The 15,000-nt window shown below is 42.9% G+C and overlaps 1 protein-coding gene across 4 annotated transcripts in view; it reads right to left on the bottom strand.

The window, feature by feature from the left end:
* Positions 1–15,000, bottom strand: part of PROX1 (prospero homeobox 1) — a 45,406-nt gene that overhangs the window by 8,033 nt on the left and 22,373 nt on the right. The window lies entirely within an intron of this gene.

Here is a 15,000-nt window from a genome sequence, read left to right as displayed (position 1 = left end):
GCTGTAGCACACAAATCTGAAGATCCTTCAGACAGGGACAGCTGGGCTAAGATCGAAATCTTTTCTCATATGATGTCTAATCTGTGTTAAACTTCAGCTCCATTTATATGATTAGGCTGGCCAGAGCGTACCTACAGACTTTGCCTGTGGTATTGTGCCGGAGTCTGATAGTGTGTTGTATTACTAATGTTCCAAGAGTAAACACACTTGTAGGAAACAGCTATAGTTCAAGGCTGCGCTTGAAAAAAATAAATGTTTCATCAGTCTTAGCAAAGGAACAAATGGCAGTAACACTCTGTATCATATTTTACAAAGCTTCAAAAGAACAATGTCCCGTTGAGTGAAATTCAGTAGCATTCTGTAAACATTAATTTAAGGAAATCAATAGGCTCTGTGAGCTAAAGCCATATTGCAAGATAAACTGGCTGGAGTGCTACTTTGTCAAACAGATTTTAGCTTTCTCGGCTAGATAAAGACGGTTTCAAAATGGGGTAACGTGTTGCAACCAAGGTTTGAAAACTATGTGGCCTTCAAACAGTCTGCTTGTTCCTACTACAAAGCTGGATAAACATACTTTAAAAATGATAAGATTGGGCCAGGATTGATTTTACTTTCAAATTTTATATAAAATAGAATTCTTGGTGCGTATGAGTTTGGATTTTTTCGATCCTAACTATGAGCAGAAATAAACAAGCGCAGCATAGACAGCTCAAGATGTTYTTTCCAATTTTTCCGATTTTAGGACATTATGTATTTTAAAAGTCTTTATACATGTCGACCTGGTGGGCAACAAGTCATCTTGCCAAATAGGAAAGCCAAAATCTCTCATGGACTTTGGATCAGAGGTCTTCGGCTGGTGAAGGCTGCTCACGTTGCAGAGCACAAGGTCGTGGTGACGGGAGTAAACAGGTTGGAGGGGATGAGAGGGGCAAGGCCACATCCCTCCTCTTGTTAATGATCCAGACAGCGGCTACACAGAAGAACTGTGTAGGGAGCCCAAGTCTAAGGCATAAACAGCACCCACTGGACCTATTAGTGCTGGAGAACCTCTCCAGGATGAGGAGTGAGTCCACTGCTGTGGTGCAGTGTCACCATRGGTAGCTCCAGGTCACACAGTTTTAATGTGTGTGCACAGTGGCCCACACCAGCACAGGTACAGTGACAGCAGAAGAGGTTCAGGAGAAACACTTCTGCCAAGAAAGCCTCATACAAAGCACAAGCTATATTTGCACAGGCACCCACCCCTTCAAAGTAAGGGTGAGGTGAACTTTGGGGGCAGAGAGCAACCTTCTTAAACGAGATGATTGAGAAACTCTACTTGTGCCACCGACACATAGCCCTGAGCCTCTTCTTCACAGGAGAAAGGAAGGAGAAAACTTATGGGCTTTTGGGGAAAGCTGGCACCTAAACACACATTCCCATATTAACAGCCAATGTCCAGTAGAAAACTTACCAAGGACAAGCCCTTTTGCACCCCTCCCTAGCAGTATGACCTCACACTATCTCTGAAGCCACTTCTCTGCGCTTGCAGAGAGGTTGGTGACACTCGGACCAACCTCTTCCTTGCATGTCCTCCACCAACACAGGGACTCCCCACTTCAAGCAAGAACTTCCAGGCAGCTCACCGTTCCACCGTGGCCCCTTGCAGAGCAGGACTGGAGCAATCAGGAGCTGCAGGCACAGACCGGGTGCCTTTTCCAGGCTAATGCTGCCCTGAGCAGCAGTGCCCCACCGTCGGCTTTTCTGCGCTTGCAAGGGCAGCGTGGGCAACACCTTGCTGGTGTCCTGGCTCCTGACGCATTTAACCAGACTGTCCCCTCCCCTCACACAGATTYCCTGTTCCCTGAGTGCAGTGAGCTGCTGTGTGGGACCGTCTTAGTGCTGTGAGTTGGTGTGGCAGCATATCAAGCAGGAGGCTTTGGCTTCCACACAGGAATTGGAGGCAGGTTTTGGAGTAAGTTGCTACACTTTTTGGCGCGAAAGCCACGGCAGCATATGGCCCAATGTTCTCAGTTTAAGTCTGACACTTAACATTATTTAACAGTTTCTGTGTTAGGTGCTTTATAAGGTAAAGGAAATTAACAATTTTCAGCTAATTAGATCACTCAATTGGCTGAACATCCTGGACACCTCTTAGAAAAAAAACAGGTTGGCTCAGGCAATGGAAAGGCTAATGCCTCTTCCATTATCACTTATGAGGAGAGGGAAATAGTTGGAAAGGATGCTTTTATTTTAAAAACACAAATGAAAAATACCTAAACTATTGGATGCTCTAGTAAACACACTTTTCTCCCAACCAGCCCCTTTCTAGAATGCAGAGTGTCATTTTGCCCACCTCTACATGTGTCCCAATCCCCCTGGCTACGGCAGCAGCTCTCTGGTGCCACCACRGTCTTCATTCTCTGCTTTCAAGTTTCCTCTTACAACTCCTGCCGTACAAATCTGTTAAGAAACAGATTTTTTTGGCAAGAGAAAAAAATGGACAAGAAACTGGGGGGCCATTCAGGAAAGTCTGTTCTCCCACTGTGCCACACAAAGAGAAGGCCACTCTTTTGTGACAGCACTAATGTTAGGAAGGGAAAAGTCCAGCKCAAAAGAGAAAAATTAGGCAAACAGCAGAGGTTGCTTATTGCATTTACAGTTGCAATGTAGGTTTTTTACTATTTGTAAAAAGCTGGAAAATTATTTAAGCATGTGTTTTAAAAGTTTAAAATAAAGCTGAGATCCCTTATCCCATRAGGAGAGTTTGGGGCACTAGTAATCTACTGCTGGCTCGCTGTTATCTCCTCCGCCAAGCTCACAAAGAGGAGAGAGAGAATGGGCATGGCTCTTACAAGGAAAAAACCTGACAGTGGGGCTGCTGAGATGCCTGATAATATCGGGGAAGTGAAAGTGGTAGTGCAGTGAAAATGGATACTGCATGATACATTAGATTTAATCACTTGCATTTCAATTAAGCTTTTCCACAAATAAAGACTGGGAAGTACTCTGCCGGCTCCCCGCGCGGCTGGAGCGCCAAGAGCCACTGGTGGCTGAGCACCAACAGCGCTGCTGCAGCTCGCCCAGGCTCAAACCCCAGCTGCCTCCTGGGCTTTTCCCTGATGGGACCCATCTTCCCATCTCCCCATCCTGCCCCACACACAGCACAGCACTCTGTGGGATCCCTGTCCCGGAGCTGCCGTRCCCACGGTTCAGGGGATGAGCCATTCCATCATGGAAACTGAGCTGCTCTGGCACACGAACACCATGGCTTTAATRGGCTGATTTTCAAGCACAAAACTTGGTAAGATTTGAGAGTAGAATAGAATAAAGCAAAACAAAAAGAATGTCCCATTTTCAATTTGTTTAGACTTTTGGCACCTTGAAATTCAGTTCTCCCTTTCCCCAAAGTCCTCAAAAATCATCAACAGCATTTTACTGGGAAGATTATTAAATTTACTCTTCTGCCTTACTGATGAATTAGAACTACATGAGATGTAGAGGCTCCTAATGGAAACTCTGATTGCCCTTAACTTGCTGCATTGCCAGTGGCATTGCCACAGAATGGAAAAATCACTAAGGCTCCTACAGCTTATGCTAGCTGGACATTTAGTGTGTTTTGGGAAACGTAAGAAAGTCACAGGAGGGGTTACGGTCACACCCCAGAAGCTGTCTCATACATAAACTAAAGGAGAAATAAAACTCTCTCACACAAGAATAGTCTAACTTTAACTCAGTCCATTGTGGTGAAATGCAATCTGCTACAAGAGGCTGCCTACAATGACAAGCAGCATATCATGTAGCCTGCTGCCAAATTCTGGCAGGTACCACGTACAGGCACCCACAAAAAAATGGTCCAGAAAAGTGAGTGCAGGGATGACCACTCAATTCTGGCTCAGCAGATAGGTGACTGTATACTCTCCTGGACACCTCAGCCACATGGGATTGTGATGTGTTACTCAGAAAGACCAGGAGGCACACCCTGGACTGTGATGAGCAGGTTATATCTCACACCAGCAGTGAATCCTCTGCTTCCATGGGCTAGTTCCATGTGTGAAAGAGCCAGGCATCCAGAAACTGCTTGCATGGTTAGACCATGGATACAGAGGTAAACTGGCTCACAGAGCTTGTAATTTGAAAGGGTTTTTTATGTTCAGTAGAATTTGGCTCCGTAGGTAAACCACTGACACTACAGTAGAAGTGATAATTAAAATGATTATGAGTCTAGAATACATCTTATATATATGTAAAAAAAAATGTTGCAATAGTATAATAACATCTGTAATTTGTGTTGCTTGCTCTTGCACACTCTTCCCATGTCTCTGCATTGCAGTCACCTTTGTCTTCTGTATYTGGCCCTGAAAAGCTCCAACTGTGCCCTCTCCCTCCTCGGTTTGCATRGGCTGGGGTGGGGGGAGTGAGGAGGGAGGTCGGGGAGAAGGATGGGAAGCAGGTGGTGTTTAATCAGCCTGGCAGGGAAACAGGCTGTCACCAGGGTCCTTTTGGGGGTGTCATGAAGGTGGCAAGTATGCCCTCTGGCAGAGGGTACCTCCTTTCCTCTTTCCAGTGGCAGAGGGTAGGGGCAGGGGAAGGAAATCGTGCATGGTTATGGGTAAGGGGCACTGCAAACAAAGCTGTCTCCACCAGTTCAGGCTCCCACTGAACAATTCTGACAAATCTCCTCCCAGTGCAACCATACTTTTATGAGCACCCGGAGCCCATCGCGATGGGATAAACTGCTCCATCTACCCCACCCTGAKCCATGCAGCCAGCCAAACTGGGCTACAAACACCCTGTTACARGCTTCAGCGCAGGACCTGCTAGGGACCAGTGAGGCTCGCAAGCCTGTGAGGTCAGGAGAAAAGTCTGACATCCTAATGGACTGAGCTCTTTCTCATTTGACTCCTCTTTATCCCCTGCGGAAGGAAACGGTGCGACTCCAGACWGCCGTGGATGAGATAACCTCCAGGCTGGGCCTCATCTGATGTGGCCAGCCCGCTCTGCAGTTGGAACAGATAAGCTGCTCCAGCTCCCGCTACCCCCTCCCTGCCCAACACTGATATTTGGCACTTAAAGACCTTTCATTTGCAWTGTTTATTTTCCCCTCTCTCCTTKAAAAACTTTCTGAAGTTGCAGACCGCTGCTTTAAATGCATTTACGTGTCTGTCTATGCCACAGGTCTACCCTAAGTCACAGTCACAGCAGTCTGTCTGCTCAGCAACTGCGATCGTGCCACCCCGGTTTGCTGCTCTCTACAAAGCCCCTCCACTAACGAGGGAAACAAGTTCAAGGCCACCTCTCTGTGCACTCTGGACCACCACCCRGACACGGCTTCTTGTGACAGCACATTTCCACCGGAGCCTTGAAACAGCCCCCCCGCAGAGGGCACACAAAACGAGTCCGAGCCCGCCCGTGTACCCTCCCCCTCTGCAGATAAGAGAGCTGAACCTTGCCCCTTCCAGATCTGAAGGGAGAAATCATCTCCAAAAGGCTGATTACCTTCTGGCTGTCCTTCTATCKCTCACCCACCCACACTCACCTATCAGGAAGACTCTGCACACAAAATTCAKCTGTACCTAGTGCTGCAGGTGATGGGCTCTGCACAACTAAAGAAAGTGATGCAGTGCTCTGAAGACTCCCTCCTGCTTGGACTGAATAATATCTCTTCACTTTTTGTGAAGATATTTAATTTGCTTCTAATGTAACGACTGCTACAAATTGCATCTTTCTGCTCCCAGGTTTGTTTTGTCTCACACAGGTGAAGAACAGAGAGTCCTCATGGGTCCTTRCAATATCCTGCTGCCACTTCCTCACAACCTCAATATTTGCCCTTACAGATTTAAGTTTCTTTAAAAACAGCATCCCCTCTGCACTCCACACCAGTGCTAGACGGTCTGTCTGCAAGCAGACCTGCACTGCTACTGCTCTCTCAGGCCAGGGATATCTGCTCTGAGAAAGGGCAGGACCCGAGAAAGCTGGCCCAGAAACGAGCACAGGTCACAGCGCTGCTAAACCTCTCCCACGGTTTCCAAAGGATTTTGACAGTTTGCTAATTGACATTATGAGAGCCTGACTCTCGTCCATTTTAAAACATATTGAATACATCAAGCAAACAGCATTCTGCGTGAAGGTGACCTATTCAAAGTCCTATAGGATGGGCAATCCTGTCTGTAAGACTTCTGTTAAAGTCAGTCACACAGCCTGACTGTGCACTGTGAGACAGGATCGGCTGGGACCTCCTCATTTGGCAAGCGAGCCGCACAAAAATAAAAACAACACCCCCCTCCACCCCACATCCATGAACATGGTGGCTCTGTGACTCCAAATCCAGTGCTCTATTTAATGTTTCATTTAAAAAATTAAATGAAACTTTTTTCCAATTAACATTTGAAATACATTCACACTCTTGACTGTATAGTAACAACAAAAGACAGCTCTTCAGCTGGCATATATTAATTAGCTGCAATGATTGCTGGGGCTGATTTACACCAGACACTCAGAATACAGCCCAGAATTTAGTTCAGTGTCATGAAGAAAAAGGCTAGGGTGGGTGGGATACGGAGGGTAAAATCTTATAAAGATAGTAAGCTAACCCACTACTTCACATCTCCCTGGTATGACATTTATATAGAACAGCTTAGATAAAGTTTAGAAGATCAAACATTTTCCTCAATTTTCGCAGTACAAAATGTTCAATGACCTTCTAATGTAACACAGTAAAACAGGATACAAGAAATTTCAGCTGATCAGGTCTCATGAACACCCTCCGCCTTCACTAGACAGTGCTGCTCCTCCAAAAGTTCTGAGTGAGAAATTTAGCTATGTTGTCTAAAAGAAATAAAGAAAGTCTGGGAAAAAAAAAACCAACCATGTGCAACTTGCATGTTACACAATATCACAACTAGGATTTATAAAATGGTAAGAGTAATCACAGATTTATTTTCCTCCCCCCCCCTCTTTTTTTTTTTTATTTTTTTCAAACACCAGGTTTTAAAATTGCCTAACAAATTCCTGCTGGATACAAAATGAAAAAAAAGGCATTTCAGCTTGTAAGGGATAAGACTTTAAGTGAGTGAGGGATGACATGGGTTAAAATTCACCTTGCTTCTCACTCCTCATCCACGATGGGATTTTGGAGAACGACGGACATCTGGAAATCGGTTTTACACAGAAAAATAGAAAACAGGGAAGAACTAGGAAGATGAATAAAGGCTCATCACAGACACAAAAGACCAGAGGAAAAAGAAGCTTGGATTTGGGTATTCTTGTCTGGCAAGGAGGCAGGCAGTAAGGCTAATGAAGCATTTGCGATATGGGACGTATGCCAGCGTAACAAAGAAGATGTGCATCAGCTCTGCAGATGTGCCAAAGCCCCCAGAGCAAAATAATGACATAATCACCATCAGTGTCACAGACCAGACTGTACACAAGGTGACATGGGAGAGAATAAATAAGGGTCTTTAGAGGCCTGTAGTACACACACGGGAAGGAATAGCCATTCCTCACAACTGCCACAAGAGAGTGGCGAGATGTTGGGTATAATGTGTGCAGCTAGCAAAAGAAATCTTGAATTGTGCAAGGCTAACACACTATAAATTGGTGCTTTTCTCGATCTCCAGTTGACGTTTCAATTCCCACTACCCCTTGTTGAATGCAAAATGAAATGGCAGTAGGAGTCAGAAGAGTTTGCCAAGTTTTGTTTTGTTTTGTTTCTGTTGGTTTCTTTTCTTTTCCCTTTTTTTGGGGGGGCGGGGTGTGAAGGGGAATGTTTTTTTGTTTTGTTAGAGAAGAGGAGGGGGAAATAAAGATGAGTACGGGTAAATAATTGTAAAAGAAACAAAACCAAAAAAAAAAAAAAAAAAAACAAAAACCCCGAAACAAAACGCAGCACATCATCACTGCATGCACACATGCACTCAGGAACAGAAACCCAACACCATTCAGCTGGAACAATCCTAGGATTCCCTCAAAGCAAAGCTAGAAACAAACAAAGATGGGATTTGATTTTTTTTTTTAAATGCAGGAAGGGCAGTGAGGATTTTGCCTTCTGGTTTACAACTATCCCTGAACTAAACTAGAAAAAAACGCACTAAAATATTTTTCCATGCTAAATAAGACACAAGATTACTATTTTATTGATCAGTAATAAAACACCGCTTAGGGTAATTTAGTACTTAACATGTTATTTGCGGTGGGGAGTAATCTGAAAAGCTCTGAGTAGCCTTAAATCATTTCACAACAGCTYGTCCTGCATCAAAGCAAGTGTTTGCCTCCATATAGCTGTGTGATTTTGTGGTATATATATATTTTTTTTTATAGAACTTTTGTCAATTTTTAAAGGGAACATCTGTGTGATAAAGTAGAACAATGCTGCTAGCAATTCACAGGCCTAAGTGGGCAAACTGTGAAAGAGCAGCAGATAGACTGAAGGTGCCAACAAGACTCTTGCAGAAGGAACATTCAAGTACGTAATTGTTTGCAGGATCTGGACCTACAAGAGGAGCTCAGAAGAACAAAGCACTTGGCTTCACCAATGTCCCTTTTCATTGCTTCTAATGAAAGATTCATAAGAATAACTTTAATTTTTTATGATCTTTTTTTGCATTACTGTATTAGCTGCATCCACTTTGTATGCAATTTCTTCTTAAATACAGAAAACCTGTTTCAAAATGCCAGACATAATAACTTAATCAGTACAATAATTGATCTTGATTGGTGTGTGGTCCTTCTTAACAGTCAGGAAGTGAGATGGAGTCCAGAAAATSTTTTATATAATTATTTCTTCCCATTGCAAAGTGATGTATTCGTGAAGAATGCAGGTAAAGGTCCACAGTGGAGTTCTTTTAAATTTTTTTTGAGAGTAAAAAAAATTATTAAAACCTCCCTAATTTGCTAGTTAAACTGTTCAGTGGAAGAATGATTGTATTTGTCCTTTTTGGCTTCGCCCAATTAATTGGAGCAGTAACATAGCGATTGTTAATAAACAGCTCTAATTTGCCTGTATTTCTTGCCTATCTGCTAACCCCACCATATCTCTGTTTAGCATATCATCAGGGAAAACAAGGAAGCATGTATATAATTTTGTTCTGTTGTATATGAAGTTTAATAATTATGCCACAGTGGATTCTAAATTAATCACAGTAGGCACAACAATATTAATAATCTGTTTAGCAAACTCCAGTGTCTTTGCACTTTGATATGAGGAGCAGAGACAGTACGAACTGTGGCAGTTTTTTAAATTGGGCAAGCGTTTGTTTCTTTTTCAGCTTATATCAATGTTTTCTTTTATGCTTTTTCTCCTGTGCACCTTGTTTCCCTCTAAGAAAAAAAAAAAAACAACAAACCACAAACCAAAACCACAGAACAACTCAACAAACAAGCCTGCGCTTATTTGGGTGTGTATGGATCAAAGCTGACAGATCGAATTTTTCATTTATTTAACGAAGTTTCATTGCAGCCATGCTTCATAATTACAGCAGTGTTTTAATTTTTTTTTCTTCCCTTGAATAGGAGAGAAGGGGTTCTGAGAAAGTTTTTAATTAGCTAAATAGGTCTGTGTAATCTAGATGAAATAAACACGCCTGTTTGAAAGGGTTGTTAGAACTTTTCCAGCCATTTAATCCATAGATGGCTGAACACAATGATACCTTCCACAGAAAGCTACAGCCACCACCAGCAGCTGTTAGAAGAGAGCTTGCTCCCTGCTCCTATTGATAACCCTTTGTGGAATGAAGAAAAAGAGCTGAGGGAAGGAGAACTGAATGTCAGACAATAGACATCGCTACACACACTGTCTCTGAACTTTCCTCATCTCTGAAGGACAATTAATTATGAAGGCCTTTGGGGTAGGTCGAAGCAAGGGAAAACCTACTGCTGGCCCAGCACTCCAGCCGCTATCTCTGTGTTTGTTAAATGGTTGTGCCTGTTGGGGAACCAGAGTAGCAGCCACCAAAATAGCCAATAGATCATTTAGGAAAAAAGAGCAAAAGATTTTTTTTATGTGTGTCTGTCCTTGTATAATTCTATTCTCACTGTGAAATCATCCATACACAAAACACAAGGACAATTTTTTTTTTTTTCAGAAGAACCACAGGGTAGGTTACAGTCAGAAACGGCCTCTCAGTGGTGTGTTAAAAAGGATGGTCTTTTCACCAAATCATTTCACAGAGGCAAAACAGACAAACACAAAGAGTTGAGACTTTTTCTCCTACATTAAATAGAGTAACTGATAAGGTCAGACATATGATACCTAAAGACATGAATCTGTGAACTCTTGAAGTCAAAGGACTTCTCTGTGCAAAGGAACAATCTTTCAAAGGAAATAGATCATAGAACTCCACTGAATCCCCTTTAAACTTTATGAAGCAGGAGGAGAAAAAGCTCTAAGTAGGGAAGCTTGACAGAAGAGCCTTGAACTATTTTCTGAAGGAAAGATGAGACCCTCCCTAGGCTGCCACAAAACATCTTTTTTTTTCTAAAGGCTCTTCTGAACTTTGATATGTGCCAAGACACCGCTATTGAAAGCTGTATAATTATGTGCTATAGCCACTGTAGAAAATGCTTTGTTCACCACAACAAAGAACAATAAGCAAAGTAAAGTGACATTACACTGTATCTTTTTCTTTAAGAATGTTGAGAAAGGTCASGGTACGTTATAACTAATAAAGCTGTTGAGTAAGGAAGTTTAAGGTTGGGCTTGCTGTGCTTAAGTGCAACCCAATGACAAAAAGGCAGAGGGAACTAAAATTGTAATGACATTAAAAAATAGATCATATATCAACGTGCCAACTTCATTATACAAACACCTTGATTCCAAAGGACACAAACAGCAGACCCGGCTGTAGTGCTGCAATAGTATTCCTCTCGCGACTCTCTCCCTAACAGCTTCCAACTACGGTATGCAGTTCAACTCACTGCAAAAACTGATTAATAAGCATTAATTGATACGTGCAATGCACGGACCTTCTATTGCAAGCTGTGGATTTTGTTACTTGATTAAAAACCAGGCTCATGTCCTGTGCAGATTCGAGGAAAGCTCTGATGTTTCACAAGAGAGCCTCTTCAAAATTAGAGGGGGGGAAAAGAAAAAAAAAAAAAAACAAAAAACCAAACCACAAAGAACCAAAAAAAACCACAAAAAAAAAAAGGGCCAGAGGGCATCAATTAAGTTCCCTGAAACCAAGATTTTTAAGTGAAAAAGAAATACCATCTGGCTGCCTATGTTTCAGTTTTTCTTCAGAGGACTCAGGACAGTTCCATTTGTTATTCTCAAATTGCCAGAGCAGCTTTACTCCCCTTGCTGCAGATCARCAGACAGCGGCCTTCCGACTCTGTCTTTAAGAATGCCGAGAACGATGTTGAAACACTRCAACAATAAAGCCCTTGAAGAAGGAAGTATACAGCTGAGGGAGAAATGTGAGGAGTGCAGCACTGAAACAAACAACTGTCCCGTTGGGCTGTGCTCGCTGCTGGTACCGCCAGAAGCGCGGAGGCTGCCACAGCAGGGCAGTTTGCATGGAAAGAGCGACCTTCGGGATGCAAGTTAGCAAGTTACAGACCTGATTTTCACTTCTCTTGAGGCCACTCTGCACTGCTCCAGAGTATTAGGGTGGTTATAAACTGTACTTTACAGTGMCTATGTGCTGCAAAACCACTCAAAAGTGGCCTCAGTTTAAATGAGAATCAGGTTCGAGGACTTTAATTCTCCTTTTGATGAACATCAATTCAGTTCAAGATGAATCCAGATGAAACTGGGGAAGAATACAGGTTCCTAAAATAAGTATATGAGTGGCCAGCATTTTTTATAATTTAGGATGTCTTAATTTTTGGATGCAGTGCTGAGGCCACTTCATTTTCAGGGAATGGACTGTTGAGGACCTCCTGACAAAGTGACTCTTATTGAGCATCCCAAAATGAAATTGACCTAAAATCATCATCACTTCTGAAAATGCTGGCAGCCTGCATTCCTCTCAAGGGCTGCTAGGCCGCTTACGTGACTGGGTTATTACTTAGATTTTATAGGTGGTGTTATTTGACTTGTTTTACATCATCCCATTGATTTTTATGGGATTAACTCAGAGTGCCTTAAGTTAAACATTCTGCTAAGGCCTGAGTACMACTGGTCTTAATTAGGTTTTTCCCACTAGTATGGTTTTCCCCTGCTGAAAGAAGGGCAAATTTCTTGAAAATGGTTTTCTCCCCCTTGGAAACGACATGTGCCATCACCAGCACTGCGAAATGAGGCAAGCCTCGCGTCGAGCCCCGCGGTACCAAAACTGCAGASAGTGTGTTTGTGCAAATAACGCAGCTTGGCAGGCGCCTCGCCATTGTGATCCATCTCAACAACCACATCTGCAAAATCGGGCGAGTTCCCGTGAAGCAGCGGGCAGGCTGAGCTCGGGAAGGTGGCGCGTGCGGGGCTTGCTTGGGTTTGCTGACCCCACAGAGGAGCAGGAAGAGCAGGAGGAGCAGGCACAGAGCGGAACTGCCTCCACAGAGAGACCCTGACACCTCGGAACTGAGGTTCAGTTGTTAAATGCCCACGAGGAAAAGCAATGGGCACCGTGAAGAGAGATGTTAATAYGTGGAGAATGATGGTAACTGCTAAAAAATGCCATGGAACAAGGATGATTGAGAAGGAGTGGGAGACACAGCAAGCCTAAAATTCAGATATTGTCCTCAGACCGATTTCTTTTGGTTGTTTTAAGTACATAAATTAGAAAAGAAATCCTCTTGTTTATGTTTTTTTTTAACTCATGTTAAACTAATCTTTATTTCAACTCATGGTTTTTAACCATACTTCTATTTTAACWCAAAGCATGGTATCCCCCTGGTTTTCAATCATCCTGACAGAGTCACAACTGTGAGCTCTAATGACCTGTATTTGGACAGATCCTGAAAGGGAGTTACGAAATTATTTGGGTTTTATTTTCCTTTCTTTTCTTTTAATGCAAAGCAACAATACCTGACTTTAATTATTGCAGCTGGCATTCAAAAGCCTATGGCAACACCGCAGATGAGACAGATATCAAGTGGCACAGCAAGCTGTCCTCTCTTTCTGACCAACTTGAGCTGGGACACTGACATTTGTGGCTTTCATTCACCAGGACAACCCACCTTCTTCCTTCCTGGAAGAATGGCCCCAAAAGAGAGAAGCATCTTCACCTTCCACAAAAACAAACAAACAAACAAACAAACAAACAAACAAAAAAAAAACCAAAAAAAACCCCAAAAAAAACAAACAAAAAAAAAACAAAACCCCAAACTGGGGGGTTTTTTTCCCTTTCAAAATTAGCTCCTGATTGCTCTGTGCAGCTCAGCACGTTTCTCCAGCTAACGCTACTGCAAGAGAGAAAAATGTGGAACTGGCTACACACGTGTACACACAAAACACAGGCAAAGTTGCACCGCACAGGAGGAGGCCTTGGATCTTTCTCTGGATCACAGCCACAAGGGTACARTGGCAAAGCTAAAAACGATAGGACATGTGGTTTGTTAAACATCTTATTTGACTTTGCTACAAGCTGTCAGTGGCAAAGCCCACGGAAAGGAACACAGTATCACAAATTCTTGAACAAATCAATGGCACAGCCTGATGTGGACCAAACACACATTCTAGCTTTAGCACTTTTTTCTTAATAGTAAATTCACGAGTATACGCACAAAGTATATGCACAAATGTGACCCAAGAACAAAGAAACAGGGGTTTAGGAATGACAGTGTAGGTGATTTAAGAGAAACAGCATTATCAGACTAATCAGAAGATCAGCAAAGCATCATTGAAGTATGAGAGGAAGGAACTTTGATGATGCTAAATATGGCAAATGCTCACTTTGCTAAATCCTTTTGGATCCAATTTCAACATTACAGTACTTGTCATTTTTGCTTTCCAGCTTGTGGGGGAGGGGATGGGCATTTATCAGGAAAAGTTACATTGTCTATATTAAACACTGCACCATACAGCTTAATGTTCTCATAACTGCTGGATCCTCAGTGCAGAACCAAGATCTGAACTCCAGGAAATTCTCATTACACTAYATAACATGAAGAAGACTAAATGAATGAATTTGCAATCACCATTTATAGTATCTCTTTCCCTCCACAACAGAGGAAAACAAACCAAGGGGCTGCTGGGCTGCAGGACCCTGGGCTGAGGAGACTGCAATCACTAGCACTACTAAAAATGAGATTTGTATTTTCTTATCTACTTGAAAACACATACACATCCCCACAACTCTTCACTGGAGTAATCCATTGACATTAATACTGGCACTAACACTTTGAAAATGAATAATATGTRTCTGAAATTATCAAGAGTACAAGAACTTTTGAGGGCAAGGAACATTGCAACCTATGCTCCACGAAGAGAAAAAAGTTAGTAGGAAAAAATGTTGAGGGAATTTAAGCACAAGGAAAAATTTGGTCACACTTATCTCCTTGTGTATTTCCTTTTCTGTTCCTGCATTTAGTGATTGTGCCTCAGCATCAGGGCAGAGCTACATCCCAGGGGTGGGAGTCTCCTGTCTTGTGCCTGCTTGAGTTCCTGAAGGGCCAGAGCCCTCGGGAKTCATGGCACACCAAAAACAGTCTAGATGTTGTCATCATCCACAACGAACAGCAAAACCCTTGAGGAACATCCTCTTCCCCCCTCTTCCTTCATCTGCCCCTTCCATGCAGTCATCCTCCCAGAAAACTCTGCCAGCAGAAGGGAAAACAGCCAAGAAAGACAGCAAAGTCTTTGCTTAGACTTCTTGAATCATCTGAACTTATGTGCTATGAAAACAAGCCCTGCTAAAAATCCATCAGAAGGGTTTTAGGCAGGAAACCACCCTCTTAATGCTKAATGTCTAATGACAAATGTCACTTTTGCTACGGGAGGGGCCTCATTATGCAACTTGACCCTGAGTGAAAGGTGCAGACGAAAAAAAATTAATAATTAGTATCACCATCGCTTTCCCACTCTACCAAGAGATGGGATTACTCGAGCCTCCCCCACATGCACACCCCGTTCAAATGCATCAT

This window comes from Malurus melanocephalus, unplaced genomic scaffold, assembly GCF_030028575.1.
Source record: "Malurus melanocephalus ecotype Western Australia unplaced genomic scaffold, MMel_1.1 scaffold_48, whole genome shotgun sequence".
NCBI lineage: Eukaryota > Metazoa > Chordata > Aves > Passeriformes > Maluridae > Malurus > Malurus melanocephalus.
This window is presented reverse-complemented; position numbering and strand designations above follow the sequence as displayed.